We start from the raw sequence: 14,153 nt of genomic DNA, 5'->3' as shown, positions 1-14,153 counted from the left end.
CCCTCGGAGTCCCCAGACAGCCTTGGCAAGATGTGGCTGAACCTGATTTCCACGTAAGAGGTTGAGAAAGTGAAGACTTTGGCCTGAGGTTGGGCAGCTCAGGTCAGTAGGGAGAGGATTTCCAAGGTGCGCCAGGAGGAAGGTGAGCACCCTGAAGAGTTCAGGGCCCACCAAACCCATATCAGCGGAGACCTCACAGAATCCTCCCTGTTGCCGTGACAGATCCTGGTGTAAATGTCAGGGAGAGATGGCCTCATATCCTTCTCAGGGATAACAGAAAAGTGCGGAACTTGGTCTGAGGGGGAGGTCCCAGGGCAGCAGAGGGGGGAACCTTAGGCCTTCGCGTGAGTGAGATTTAGGGCACTGAGTTAGAACCCTGAGTGGGATCACCATCATATGGTCTCAGCCTGCCTGACACAGTTGTCACTCATGGCATGGCAGGTGTGGCCAAGTAAGGCCACCCTCACCTCCTCCTAGTGGATCTCAGGGAAATAAGAGCCTTCCTCTGAAGAGATGTGCTCAGGTCGAGAAAGAGGGGAGCCTCAGGCCCTGCCAGGAGTCAGATCAAGGAAACTGAGTGAGGACTGAGAGGCCCACCCACTCTTGGATAGAGGGGAAAACTGGCCCTGCGCCTGCACTCAAGACTTAAATCCCCAGGGAAGGGTGTGAGGCTGAGCAACAACCACCACCCCCATCGGTGTTTTCTTTAGTTCACTTTATTGTTTTTAAAGCAGTTTTAGGTTCACAGCAAACTGGAGCAGAAGGTACAGACTTCCCATGTACCCTCCTCCCTGACACAGCGCACACCGCCCCCCGCTACCAACACCCCCCATCAGAGTGGGCCGCTCGCTGCGATCTGTGAAGCTGCATTGACACATCATTAGCACACAAAGTCCAGAGTTACCTTAGGCTTCATTCTTGGTGTTGTACGCTTTGTGGGTTCCGACGAACGTGGGATGACTTGTACCTACCATCATAGTGTCATACAGAGTAATTTCACTCCCCTGAAAATTCTCTGTGCTGTATTCATCCCTCCCTGCCCCCAACCCCTGGCAACCACTGGTCTTTTTACTTTTTCTATAGTTTTGCCTTTTTCCAGGATGTCCTGTAGTTGGAATCACGCAGCATGTCGCCTTTTAAGATTAGTTTCTTTCACTTAGTCGTACACATCTAAGGTTCCTCCATGTCTTTTCACGGGTTGATAACTCAGTTATTTCTAGCACTGAACGGTATTCCATTATTTATCCATTTACCTGCTGAAGGACACCTTTGTTGCTTTTAAGTTTTGGCAATTATGAGTAAGGCTGCTATAAACATCGGCGTGCAGGTGTTTGTGTGGATGTAAGTTTCCAACTCATTTTGGTAAATACCAAGGAGCATGATTACTAGATTGTATGGTAAGAGTATGTTTAGTTGGTGTTTTAAAAAAGCAACTTATCGAGGTAGGATGGACACACGAAAACCGTACATATTTAATGAATACAAATTGATGAGTTCGGAGATAGGTATCCACTTGTGAAACTATCAGTCACCACAGTTTATGCCATAAACATATCTATGACCTCCAAATGTTTCCTCCCACCCTTTTTATTGTGTGTGTGTGGTAAGAACACTGACCGTGAGATTTAACCTGTTAGAAAGTGTACCATATAGTTTTCTTAACTGTAAGCTCTATGCTGTATAGTAGATCCCTAGGACTTACCTTGCATAACTGAAACTTTGTAACTTTTGATGAAAACCTTCTCATTTTCCCCATCTCCATAGCCCCTGGCAACCACCACTCTACTCTCTGCTTCTCTGACTTTGACTGTTTTAGATTCCTCATATAAATGACATCATGTAGTATTTGTCCTTCTGTGTCTGGCTTATTTCACTGGAACATAAAGTTCTCTAGATTTATTCACGCTGTCATAGCTGGAGAAGTTAGCTTCTTTTTAAAGCTGAATGATATTCCGTTGTATGTATACTTTACACTTCCTTTATCCGTTCATCCATCGGTGGACATTTAGGTTGCTTCCATAGCTTGGCTGTTACGAATCATGCTGCAGTGAACATGGGAATGCAGGTATCTCTTCAAGGTCCTGATTTCAATTCCTTTGGATAGTAGTGGGATTGCCGACAATATCATATGCTATTTTTGATTTTTTTGAGGAGCCTCCATACTGTTTCCCATAGTGGCTGGACCAATTTCCATTCCCACCAACAGTATAGAATACGTTTAGTTTACTAAGGAGCTTGCAAACTGGCTTCCAAAGTGCCTATACCATTTGCATCACCACCGACAATGCAAGCGTTCTTATTGAATCACACCCTCACCAGCGTTTCCTGCGGTCAGTCCTTTGGATTTTGGCATGTAGTGGTATCTGGTTGTAATTTTAAGTTGCAGTTCCCTAATGGTATATGATGGTGCGCACCTTTTCGTATGCTTGTTTGCCATCTGTACATCTTCCTCAGTGAGGTATCTGTTCATATCTTTTGTCCATTTTTTTAATCGGGTTGTTAGTTTCCTTCTTATTGAATTTTAAGAGTTCCTTGTATATTTTGGATAAAAGCCTTCATCAGATCTGTCTTTTGCAAATATCTCCTCTGAGACTGTAGCTCATCTTCTTGTTCTCTTGATGGTGTATTTTTGCAGATTAGAAGTTTAAGGGAATGAAATCTCGCTTGTCAATTATTTCTTTCATGGATCCACATCCCATTTTATATGAGTTCTGGAAGGAGGTGAGATCCTCGGTCTGAAGGTCCAGCCCCCAGTGAGCAAAAGGAAGAGTCCATGACCCTGTGCGGTATCCAAGTGAGGACTCCAAATGACCACTTGGGATCTGACAAGCTCAGGACAGAGAGGTACCCACGGAGCTTTAACTGCTGGGTTCCCCCTGATAAGAGTGGTGGGCTGAGGTGCCCCTGTCACTTCCTTCTTGTGGGTCCCGGAGAGCTTCGGGGTGTCAACTTTAGAGTCACAGAGAGGGGAGTTTCCAGGCCTTGCCAAGAGCTGTCACGATAATCCTGAAGCTAAACACAGAGGACTCCCTACACTGAAAAACACAAGTGGCCCCACTATCAACCCTGCTGTCACCCTAGTCAGTAAAACACAGGGCAGGCAGGCTGCAGCCTAAGGCTCACCGTTCCTCCACTGGGTTCTCGGGGACAGGTTGACCAGGAGAACAAGAGCCCTGCAGAGTCCTAGGGCAGTGCCCTCAAGGGAACCTGCAGAGATGGACTTGGTTAAAGCTTATGTGGAATCTCCCTGCTGAAGGTCCTCACACCATCTCATTCTCCCTCCTCTTCCCTCCTCCAAGTGCGGGCATCACCCACACTCCTGCCTGCTGTTCCTGATCACACTCATCATTCCCTAGGGTCACAAGAGTAAACTCAGTGCTCGTGAGAAATGCCAGCATGCCCGGGGTGAGACCCAGGATCTCCAGGGTGCTCAAACCACTCAGCAGGAAAGAGTCCCCCTTCTCTTCCTCTCCTGTTTTGGGGATGTTTCCTTGGACTCCCCTGTGGCTGGCATTCCTAGGAGCCTCAGAGATCCACATCCACCATCATTACTTCTCAGCTGTTCCATGCACAATGTCTGAAAAAGATGTCAAGAGCCAAGATGAGAAAGTGCACGTCGCTCTAAAGCCTCAACCTCCACTGAGAGCTTCCGGAAAGACCTTCTAACCAGGAAGGCAGGGATGTTGATGCAATTCCTACTGCAGAAATATAAAAGAGCCCATTACGAAGGCAGACATGCTGAAGGTTGTCAACAAAATGTACAGGGAACAATTCCCCGAGATCCTAAGGAGAGCCACTGAGCACACGGAACTGGTCTGTGGCCTTGACTTGAAGGAAGTCAAGCCGAGTGGTCACTCCTATGCCCTTGTCAGCAAGCTAGACCTCACCAACGATGGGAGTCTGAGCAGTGGCTGGGGGTTTCCGAAGGATGGGCTCCTGATGCCTCTCCTGGGTGTGTGATCTTCTTGAATGGCGACCGTGCCTCTGAGGAGGAGATCTGGGGATTCCTGAATATGAGGGACGTCTATGGTGGAAGGAGGCATTCAATCTTTGGGGAGCCCAGGAAGCTTATCACAGAATATTTGGTGCAGGAAAAGTGCCTGGTGTATCATCAGATGCGTGACAGCGATCAAGAGCCCAAGCTGAAACCAGCAAGATGAAAGCCCTGGAGTGTCTGGCCAGGGTCACTGATAGGGTCCCCACTGCCTTCCCATCCTGGTATGAAGAGGCTTTGAGAGATGAGGGAGAGAGAGCCCGAGCCAGGGCTGCAGCCAGGGCTGGCACTACTGCCACGGCCAGTGCACATCCCAGGGCCACATCCAGTCGCTCCTGTCACCCCTAGTGAGGTAGAGGCCGATTCTTCACTGTGTGGTTGGAAAAGCCTGTTAACCAGTGTTCCTGATATGCATAAATTCCTGTTGACTTATTTTTTTGGTAATTTTCAAGTGATTTTCTTTTCAAAAGAAAGTTTATTTAGATTCAGAACGTAAGCTTATGAGTGACGTGGGTCACACACTTATTGCTCTTTATCAGATTTAGAAGTAAGAATTTTGTTGTTTGAAATACAAATTGAAAAATTTTAAATCATCTATGTGATCCAGAACAAGACTGCATGGAATTGGAATAGGGATATCCTTGGTAATGTGAAAGAAGTCCACGGTAGAATAGGATAAGAAGATAGAGAAAAAAAATTAAAGCTGTTCACTTATGGGTTTGGTGTACTCCATCCAGTCTTTCTTTTCCAAAATTTAAAAGATATACACCTTTTAAATTTAGGAAAAGATATATACCTTTTTGCATTTAGGATGTGCTTAAATTATTCAAGAAAATATGAGTTTATGGGACTGTAAATTGATGCAGCCACTGTGGAAAACAGTATAGAGGTTCATCAAAAAATTGAAAATAGAACTACCATGTGATCCAGCAATTCCACTCCCGGAAATTTATCCGCAGGAAAAGAAAACAACAACTTTTTGGAAAAGATATCTGCACTCCCCCCATATTCATTTATTTACCATAACCAAGACATGAAAACAACATAAGTGTTCATTAATGGATGAATGGATAGAGAAAATGTGATACACACTCACACACACAGTCACACTCTCACCCTCCCTCGTATATTATTCAGCCATTAAAAAAAATAAATAAATAAAAGGAAATCCTGCCATTTGCAATAACACAGAGGGACAGACAAAGACAAATACTATATGATCTCACTTATATGTGGAAATTTAAAAAAAGAAAAACCACCCAGAGATACAGAGAACAGATTGGCGGTTGCCACAGGTGTGGGGTGGAGGATGGATGAAATGGGTGTAAATGGCCAAACGGTACAAACCATTTACAAAATAAAGAAGTCCTGGGGATGTAATGTACAGCATGGTGACTATAGTTAATAATACTGTATTGTATATTTGAAAGTTGTTAAGAGAGTAGATCTTTTTTAATTGAGGTATAGTTGATGTACAATATTTTATAAGTTTCATGTACGCAACAGAGTGATTCACGTGAATTTTTAGAGGTTATATTCCATTTACAGTTATTATCAAATATTGGCTATATACCCTTTGTTGTGCAATATATCCTTGTAGCTTATTGATTTTATACATAGTATTTTGTACCTCTTAATCCCCTATCCTTCCCCTGCCCCTCCCCCTTCCCTCTTCCCACTGGTAACCACTAGTTTGTTTTCTATATCTGTGAGTCTGTCATATTTCCCTTGTTTGCTTTATTTTTGCAATTCTCCATATAAGTGGTATCATACAGTGTTTTTCTTCCTCTATCTCACTTGTTTCACTTAGCATAATACCCTCCAGCTCCATCCATGTTGTTGCAAAATGGCAAAAGTTCATACTTCTTTTATGGCTGACTAGTATCCCATTGTGTGTGTGTGTGTGTGTGTGTGTGTGAAGAAGATGTGGTATATACATCTTGGCAATTGTCAGTAATGTTGCTATGAACATTGGGGTGCGTGCATCTTTTCGAATGAGTGTTTTTTTCCTTTTTTAACAGTAATTTAGAGTTTATTCTAGCTATAATGCAGGTTATTCTGACTTTAAGGTAGCATACATGGCATACCTCTGAGTCCGTTCCTGGGAAATTCTTTTGTACTTCTCTCTCTCTGTTTTATAGATCCATGCAGTGTATGACACTAGGGGGGGTCATCTGGGTTTGGATCATATAGCAGTGAACAAATGGATGAGAGAACTTTCGAAACAATGAAAGGAGGAGGCCACTGTGATCTTAGAATATTGAGACAAATGGTGCCATTAGTGTTAATGTTTGAATGATAAATTCTTGTTGCAAATGCAACCTTAGGTAGTTTGAAGGGGTAGTCTGTAGGAAAATGAATTGTCAAAAGGAATCCACCACCTTGATATGGGTTTTCACTAGCTTCCATAATTGTGGCTTGCCAATGAAACATATTATCCCCAGCTGGACCTGCAGAACGGTGTGCTGGAGGGTCAGGGGCCAAATCACTAAGTTCCTTATTAATCCCCTTCAGCACCATGGTCTGTGCTTTTCCTCTGGCCCCTCACGGTCTTGGTGTGTGCTCAATGATCCGGCCAAAACTCTTGATTATCCGGGCGGCTGGGAAGGACTGTCTCTTCATCCTATCTTGGCTCTGCCAGACACAGGCACCTTCTTACTAAACAGAGAGGTGGGACTGGGAGGGTGGGGGTCAGAGGCATGTAGACGAAGCTGTGGGGGAAGGGTAGATGAGCGGTGGAAACCCTTAGACTCAGAGAACCATGGAGAGCCTGAAGGAGACCATCCAACTTAGTGAGGGGGTGGGGTTGTTGTTTTTTGTTTGCTCGTTTGTTTCTTTTGGATACATACCCAGGAGTGGAATTGCTGGGTCATATGGTAGCTCTATTTTTAGTTGCTTGAGGAACCTCCATACTGTTTTCCACAGTGGCTACACCTATTTACATTCCCACCAACAGTGTACAGATCTCCACGTGCTCGCCAGCGTTTGTTATTTCTGTTCTTTTTCATGATGGCCATTCTGATAGGTGTGAGGTAATACCTCATTGTAGTTTTAGTTTGCATTTATCTGATGATTAATGATGTTGACCATCTTTTCATTTGCCTGTTGGCCATCTGTATGTCTTCTTTGGAAAAATGTCTATGTAGGTCTTCTGCCCATTTTTCTGATTGGGTTATTTGGAGGTTTTTTAACTGTTATATGAGCTGTTTATATATTTTGGATGTTAACCCCTAACTGGTCATATCATTTGCAAATATTTTCTCCCATTCAGCAGGTTGTCTTTTCATTTTGTCAATGGTTTCCTTTGCTGTGCAAAAGCTTTTAACTTTAATTATGTTCCATTTGTTTATTTTTGCTTTTATTTCCTTTGCTTTAGGAGACAGATCCAAAAAAATATTGCTATGATTTATGTCAAAGAGTGTTCCACCCATGTTATCTTCTAGGAGTATTATGGTTTCCACTCGTATATTTAGGTCTTTAATCGGTTTTGAGTATATTTTTGTATGTAGTGTTAGAGAATGTTCTAATCTCATTCTTTGACATGTAGCTGGACAGCTACACGTCAAAGAATGAGACTAGAGCATAAACAGAATTTGGCGATACAACAAAAGTAAATATGCATTTACATTTGAGCCAGTAACTCCAATTTTTCAGAAATTAACCCCAAAGACACATCCACAACAATGTGAAAATACCGCGATGTCCGTGAATATATTAATTGAAAAAAAACATGGTATATTCACAGAGTGGAGTACTATACTGTGTAGCTTTCAAAAAGAATGAGCATGATCTTTGTAAACTAATATGGGGTGCTTCCAGGATAGATATGGATAGAGATATATAAAAGAATGTGTGAGTTTTGGGCTAATGTCAATGATAACCAAGCCCAGTGCCTTCCCATCCTGGTATGAAGAGGCTTGGAGAGATGAGGAAGAGAGAGACTGAGCCAGAGCTGTAGCCAGGGCTCATACTGCTACGCCGGCCGGTGGGTGTTCCAGGGCATGTCCCAAAGCTCGTCCCGTCCCTAGTGAAGTCTGAGCAGGTACTTCACATTGTATTTAAAGAAAGCAGTCAGTCTTCCAACCAGTGGAGGGCCAAGGTGTGGCTCATGGGAACACAACATATAATATATGTGTGTTCCTGGACAATATACACAAATCGGAGATTTTTCTTTTTTCTATTTTTAAATGTTGTTCCTTTCAATTAAAGATGTGTTTAGCTTCAGAGTCTAAGTTTATTAATGACATGACTCACACATTTAGTGCAGCTTATCAGGTTGAAGAATAAGAATTTTGGTATTATGTAACACGAACTGGAAATCCTTGAATCATTTCTTGTCATTCGGAACATTGGAATATGGATTTTTTGTGAAAAAGGAAATTATTCCACAGTAAAGTCTGTGTGATCATGAGATACAGAAAAAAAAAAAATCTGAAGAGGTATTCACTTCTTGGTTTGTTTTATTCCTTTTAGTCTTTCTTTGTAAAATTGAAGTATATATACCTGGATTCGCTTAGCTTATTTAAGAATGTGGGAATACTGTGAAATCACAGTATTTTGCCTTCTTGCACACGTGCTCTTTTTTTCTTAATTTATTAACTTATGCATTTTTGGCTGTGTTGGGTCTTCGTTGCTGCAAGGGCTTTCTTTAGTTGCGGCGAGTGGGTCTACTCTTCATTGCGGTGCACGGGCTTCTTACTGCGGTGGCTTCTCTTGTTGCAGAGCACGGGCTCTAGGCACGTGGGCTTCAGTAGTTGTGGCACGTGGGCTTCAGTAGTTGTGGCTCACGGGATCTAGAGCGCAGGCTCAGTAGCTGTGGTGCACGGGCTTAGTTGCTCCGCGGTATGTGGGATCTTCCCGGACCAGGGCTCGAACCCGTGTCCCCTGCATTGGCAGGCGGATTCTTAACCACTGTGCCACCAGGGAAGCCCTGATCTTTAATTGTTCAAATATCAACTTAGCGTCTGCTCTTCAGAAGGCTTTTGGATGGTACTGGGGATGCTAAGAAACATAGACCCAACCCCTGCCTGTAGAATTCTAGAGTCTAAGAGCAGCATTCCTATAAAGCAGCTGGTGAACAAAGATCTAAAGATAAGGGGTAAGAAGTGGGGGTTGAGGGGTTCCTCATGAGGAGTCTAGTGTAAATGTCCTGATGCAAGGCACTTTGAGACTTTAGGACAATAAAAGTCCTGCAGTGGGAGATAATTTTAAGTTAGGCCGTATGGTGAGCCAGCCAGCGAGGCTGTGGAAACACTGGACAGGGGCCAGACCCTCAGATGGTGGGTCTCAGAGTTAAGAGACTTAAGCCTGGAATGGAAAACTGCCCTTAACAGTTACTTTGAAATCACGAGTAAACCAGAGAGAAATCTCCACCCGGGGCAGGGATGGAACGTGCCCCGTGCTCCTGTCCCAGTGCAGGTGAACACAGTACACAACCTAGGTGTTTTATGCGCATCACCTCCAAGGAGTGTCTTTGAGATAAAGGTGACAGGAGTCTGAAACTGGAAACTCAGAAGCCAGTGGGCTGATACTCTTTGCTGGGGGACAAGGAGTCAGAGCCCATTCTATTAAAAGGGCCTTCGCATTCAGGTTTTTTGTTGGTTGTAATTCCGCAAAGTCTACGAGAGGTGTAGATTTTCGGTAACGGTGAAGTTAGTGACAATAGGGGTTGTTTAGCTTAGATGAAAGGGCAGCTTGGAAGGCAGAAAGAGTTAGTCTTGGAAGCAAATTCTAGCATATTTGAATTTCATTCAGTTGGAATGAAAATATAATTTTCATATTTGATTTATTGAGGAAATTGAAGATTCTTTGTATACAGCATTTTGGACTGATTTGGTGTTCCATGTCCTAGAATGCCACATATTCTCTGATATCTCCTGGATTTAAAAATTCCTTCAGGGTGGGTGGCATCGTCCGTGGACCAAATAATCATAATCATGGTAGAAACAGACATTGTGTATGGTCTCAATGTGGTCCAGGCGCTGTGCCAGGTGCTTTATACATTACCTGCATGCCACTAGCCCTGCAAAATAGGGCTTAACAAAGCCACTTCACTTGAGGCTCCCAGAGCTTGGTGATGGACCTGAGTTCACACGGCTACTAAGTCACATGGCAGGGACCGGACCTCTGGTCTGAATTTGTCCCGAGCTCGCGCCATTCCACTCCTCCCAGCCTGAGGCTGATCATGAGTCGGTTAATTCGCTGTCTTCTGCCACTTCAAAATGTATCTTGAGTGATGAAAAGAAGGACTCTGTGACCAGAACACTGGATTGGAATACATACCCACAGCAGGACGAATACCGAAATAAATGGGAGATATGAATAAAGGAGAGAACGAGATAATGCTCAGTAACAATATGGTCATCTGCATGTGCAAAATCAGATGCCCTCTCAGATGATCGGGGGCTTACAAGATTATCTGGCTCTATCCTTCTATGCAGAAAGTAAATATTTTAGAACTACCCTAAGTCTGGCTGGTGAAGAGAAGGAATATATCAGCTTTTTTTCTCTGACAGCATAACATCTGTCCTGAGTTCCTTAATTTGCGCTGCATTTTCCTAGTCTTACATCACTTTCGGGACAGAGACCCCTGTTCTCCCCAGATTTGCAATAGGGTAACTGGTCAAGTGTTTGTAGGAGTATGCGTTTCCCAGGAAGCCTTTCATCAAGAGACAGAAGCAGATATAAGAAGCCCCATGAATGAGGACTGAGGAGACAGTCACCCCTGAATATAGGAGTTATCCAAAGACGAAGGAGAGTGAGCTCAGTTCCGTAGAAGGAGGAGTGCCAGGCTCTGTTAGATGTAGTGAGCATGTTGAGTGAGGAATCATGGAAGGACCCAGCCAGAACAGTGAGGTCCTATAGAGTTGCATCCCTGCTGCCTGTTCTTGGAGGCCCCAATGGACTATGGTCGTATGAGGATCACCCCTGACTTTCAACTTGGAATTCTTAGGAGAGTAGGACCTTGATGTAAGACAAGCAGCTTCAGGAGAGCAGAGAGTGGAGTTACAGGACTGATCAGCATAAAGGAGGCCGCGGAAACATCTCTGATGCTGTCAGCCCCAGGAAGCTCTGGCCATAGATGTCAGGTTGATTTCAGCCTGGAAAGTCTCAGTGAGGTGAGGGTCTCTGTCCAATGGGGTTGGCCTCAGTTTTGTAGAGAGAGCAATAGAGACCTGAGCCCTAACAAGAATTCATGTGACGATGCTGAGTGTTATGAGGGGACCCCCAAAAGCAGAGGGGGCCAAATAGAATTCTGTACACTTCTTAGCCCTGGGAGACCCAGAAGAGCTACCGCTGAGTCATCCCCTCATTCCACCCGTGTGATGTCAGGGAGGGAAGGGCCTCATCTAGCAGGGCCGGACTCCAGCTCTGCAGAGGGGGACGTGTTGGCCATAACCAGAGTCAAGGTGAGGACCCTTAGTGCTAATGAGGGGGTCTCTCCCCCAAGCAGGGAGGCTCACAGGGTGGCGCCCGTCTTGTCAGGCAGAGATGGTCCGAGCAGCGCCCTGACTTCCCCCCGCTAGGGCCTCGGGGAGGTGAGGGCTTGGTTCGGAGGCTGGAGGACCCGGGACCATAGAGGGAGGGGTCCCGGGCTCTGATAGACGGCACCGGCAGGACGCAGGGACGCTGACCCCTGAACAGTGGGCGTCCCTGCAGAGTCCCGCCCCTGCCGTCAGCCCTCGGAGACCCCACGCAGGGCCGGATGTGGCTCGCCCCGACTTCCGCTTTGGAAGCGAGGAGCCCGACCGTCCGCCGTGGCGTTGGTTTGTTCGGCCGAGTGTGGGTTTTGAGGACTTGTCCGGAGCCACGGTGAGGACCTGAATGTAGCCTGAAGGGACCTTCCCTCCCCCCTCCCCCCTCCCCCCATAACAAAGGTGACCCCCCGCCTCCCGGCCCTGCCTGCCATCAGCAGCGTGAGACCCTGATGTGACCTATGTGCCAGAGGAGTCCTGTTGGAGTTGCCGTGTGGAGGGCCTCAGGGAGTGGAGGGCCTTTGTCTAGAGGGGGCGGCTTCTTAGGCAAAGGGTGTAGTCTTGTCCCCAGCAGGTGAAAAGTGGGACCTTCCGAGCTAACGAGGGTCCCTCCTTCCGAAAGGCGTGACTGCACGGAGCCCCCTCCCGCCTTCACTCGTGCGATGCTCTAGAGTAATTCAGGCTGAGAGAAGCCCTCATTTCTGCCTGGGGTGGGAAGTGGGGTTGGGGGGCTAGGGGACGTTCGGGTAGAGAAAGGCCTTTATGCAAAGGGGGCAGGACTTCCCTGTTGGTCCAGTGGTTAAGACTCCTCGCTTCCACTGCAGGGGGCGCACCTTCGATCCCTGGTGGGGGAACTAAGATCCCACAAGGCCACACGGTGCGGCCAAAAAGAAAGGGCAGGGGCATGGACCTAGAGGGTGTTATGTACGCTAAGTGAAATAAGTCAGACCGAGAAAAACAAATACCGTATGATTTCACTTACATGTGGAAGCTGAAAAACAAAACAAATGAACAAACAACAGAAGAGAAACAGTTATAGATAACAGAGAACAAATGTGGTTGGGGGGAGGAGAGAAATTAGGTGAGGACAGTTAAGGGGTACAAACGACCAGTTACAAAGTCAATGCGTAATGGGTGTGAAATGGAAAAAAACAGGTAGTTGGGTGGATGGATGGATGGATGGATGGATGGATGGATGGATGGATAGATAGATAGATAGATAAGGCCACCCCATTAAGCTTAGGGAGGAGACTTGGCCCTGAAAGAAGCAGAGGTAGGACCATCCGTGCCAGTAAGCAGACCTCTCGTGAAAACAGGGAACTGCACAAATCAGCAGCCCTGCTCTCAGATCTGGGAGTCCCCAGATAAGGTAGCCGGGACGTGGAGCCCCCGACTTGTCTTGTAGCTACTCAAGGAGGTGAGAGCTTCGGTCTGAGGCATGCAGATTCGTGTCAGTGGAGGGAGGAATCCCAAACCCTACCCGGACTGGACGCCAGAGTCCTGAATGAGGACTGAGGGAGCCACCAACTCCAGAACAGTGGGGTCGGAGAGTCCCACCCTTGCTGTTAGCAGGCATAGCCGAGCCCCAGATCAGCTTTGGCGGAATGAGGCTCAGTCTGAGTGTAAGCTCGGGTCCCAGGAAGATGAGGACCTTTTCTGACAGTCACGGGCGCACGTCAGCAGAGGGCAAAGTCTCGGGCAGGGTGCAGAGTCAAGGTGAAGCTCCTGAGTGAGGAAATGGAGACTGCTCCTTACACAGTGGAGAGAGCTGCCTCTAATGCCGCCCCTACCGTTAGCCCCGGGAGGCCCAGGGCAGAGCTGGCAGGCTCAGGTGCCCCCTAACTTCTGCCTGTGGGGTCTGAGGGCGATGAGGGCCTTGGTTTAAGGGCTGGCTGCCCGGTTCAGCAGAAGAAGAGGAGTCCCAGGCCATGATCGATGTCAAGGCACAAATTCTATGTGAGGAAGGAGACAACCGACTCCCCCAGAACAGAGGAGACCACACACAGTGCCACCTCTGCCTTCGCCCTGGGAAGCCAGGTTTCGAGCTCTCAGGCTGAATTGCCCTCTCAGTTCCTCCAAGGGTGGTCTCAGGGACGTCAGGGTTTGGGTCTAATGAGAGAGGCCTCATTCAACCTAGGGAAGGAGCCTGGTTCCTAACAAGAGTCAGGGTGGTAACACCGAGTGAAGATGAGGGAACCCCACCCAGAAAGAAGTGAACCACATAGAATCTCATCCCTACTCTCAGACCTGGGAGGGAGACTCAGGCCTGGTGACCTGATGAATATCACTCCCTTTTTCCCGGACCATGGCAGGGAGGTGAGGAAGCTCGTGGATGGGAGTATGGGCTGAGGTCAGCAGCCGGAGGATTTCCCGGTAATGCCAGGAACCAAGGAGAGGAGCCTGAGAATTGAGGGGACCACCTACGCCACAATAGTGAGGGCCACAGAATCTCTGCCTGCCTGTCAGCATTGCAAGTCCACACACCGTTGTAGGTAGAGAGACAAGAAAATTTTCTTTCTAGTGGGTCTCGGGGAGTTGGGGGGCCTTAGTACGAGGGGATAGACTTCAAGTCAAGACACAGAGGATGTCCAAGTCCTGCTGTGCGTCAGGGTGAGGACACTGAGGGATGATGTAGATGAACACCCACCCAAAGCAGTGGGGGCCCACAAACTCCGCCCCCCTCG

The 14,153-nt window shown here is 46.8% G+C and overlaps 2 pseudogenes across 2 annotated transcripts in view; one reads left to right on the top strand and one right to left on the bottom strand.

Moving 5' to 3' along the window:
* The window catches only part of LOC308609458 (melanoma-associated antigen B4-like), a 7,108-nt pseudogene extending 2,766 nt beyond the window's left edge, over positions 1-4,342 (top strand). The window contains exon 4 of the transcript in view: positions 3,671-4,342. The product of the transcript in view is annotated as a melanoma-associated antigen B4-like (transcript). The remainder of the gene's footprint in view (positions 1-3,670) is intronic.
* Positions 4,343-6,047: 1,705 nt separating this feature from the next.
* LOC308609457 (ubiquitin-conjugating enzyme E2 D3-like) lies at positions 6,048-6,514 on the bottom strand (annotated as a pseudogene). The gene has a single exon. The product of its transcript is annotated as a ubiquitin-conjugating enzyme E2 D3-like (transcript).
* Positions 6,515-14,153: the final 7,639 nt, after the last annotated feature.

The sequence above is a fragment of the Mesoplodon bidens genome (assembly GCF_964165515.1).
Source record: "Mesoplodon bidens genome assembly, chromosome: X".
Taxonomy (NCBI): Eukaryota; Metazoa; Chordata; class Mammalia; order Artiodactyla; family Ziphiidae; genus Mesoplodon; species Mesoplodon bidens.
The sequence above is the reverse complement of the archived record's forward strand: the minus strand, read 5'-3'. Positions and strand labels throughout refer to the sequence as shown.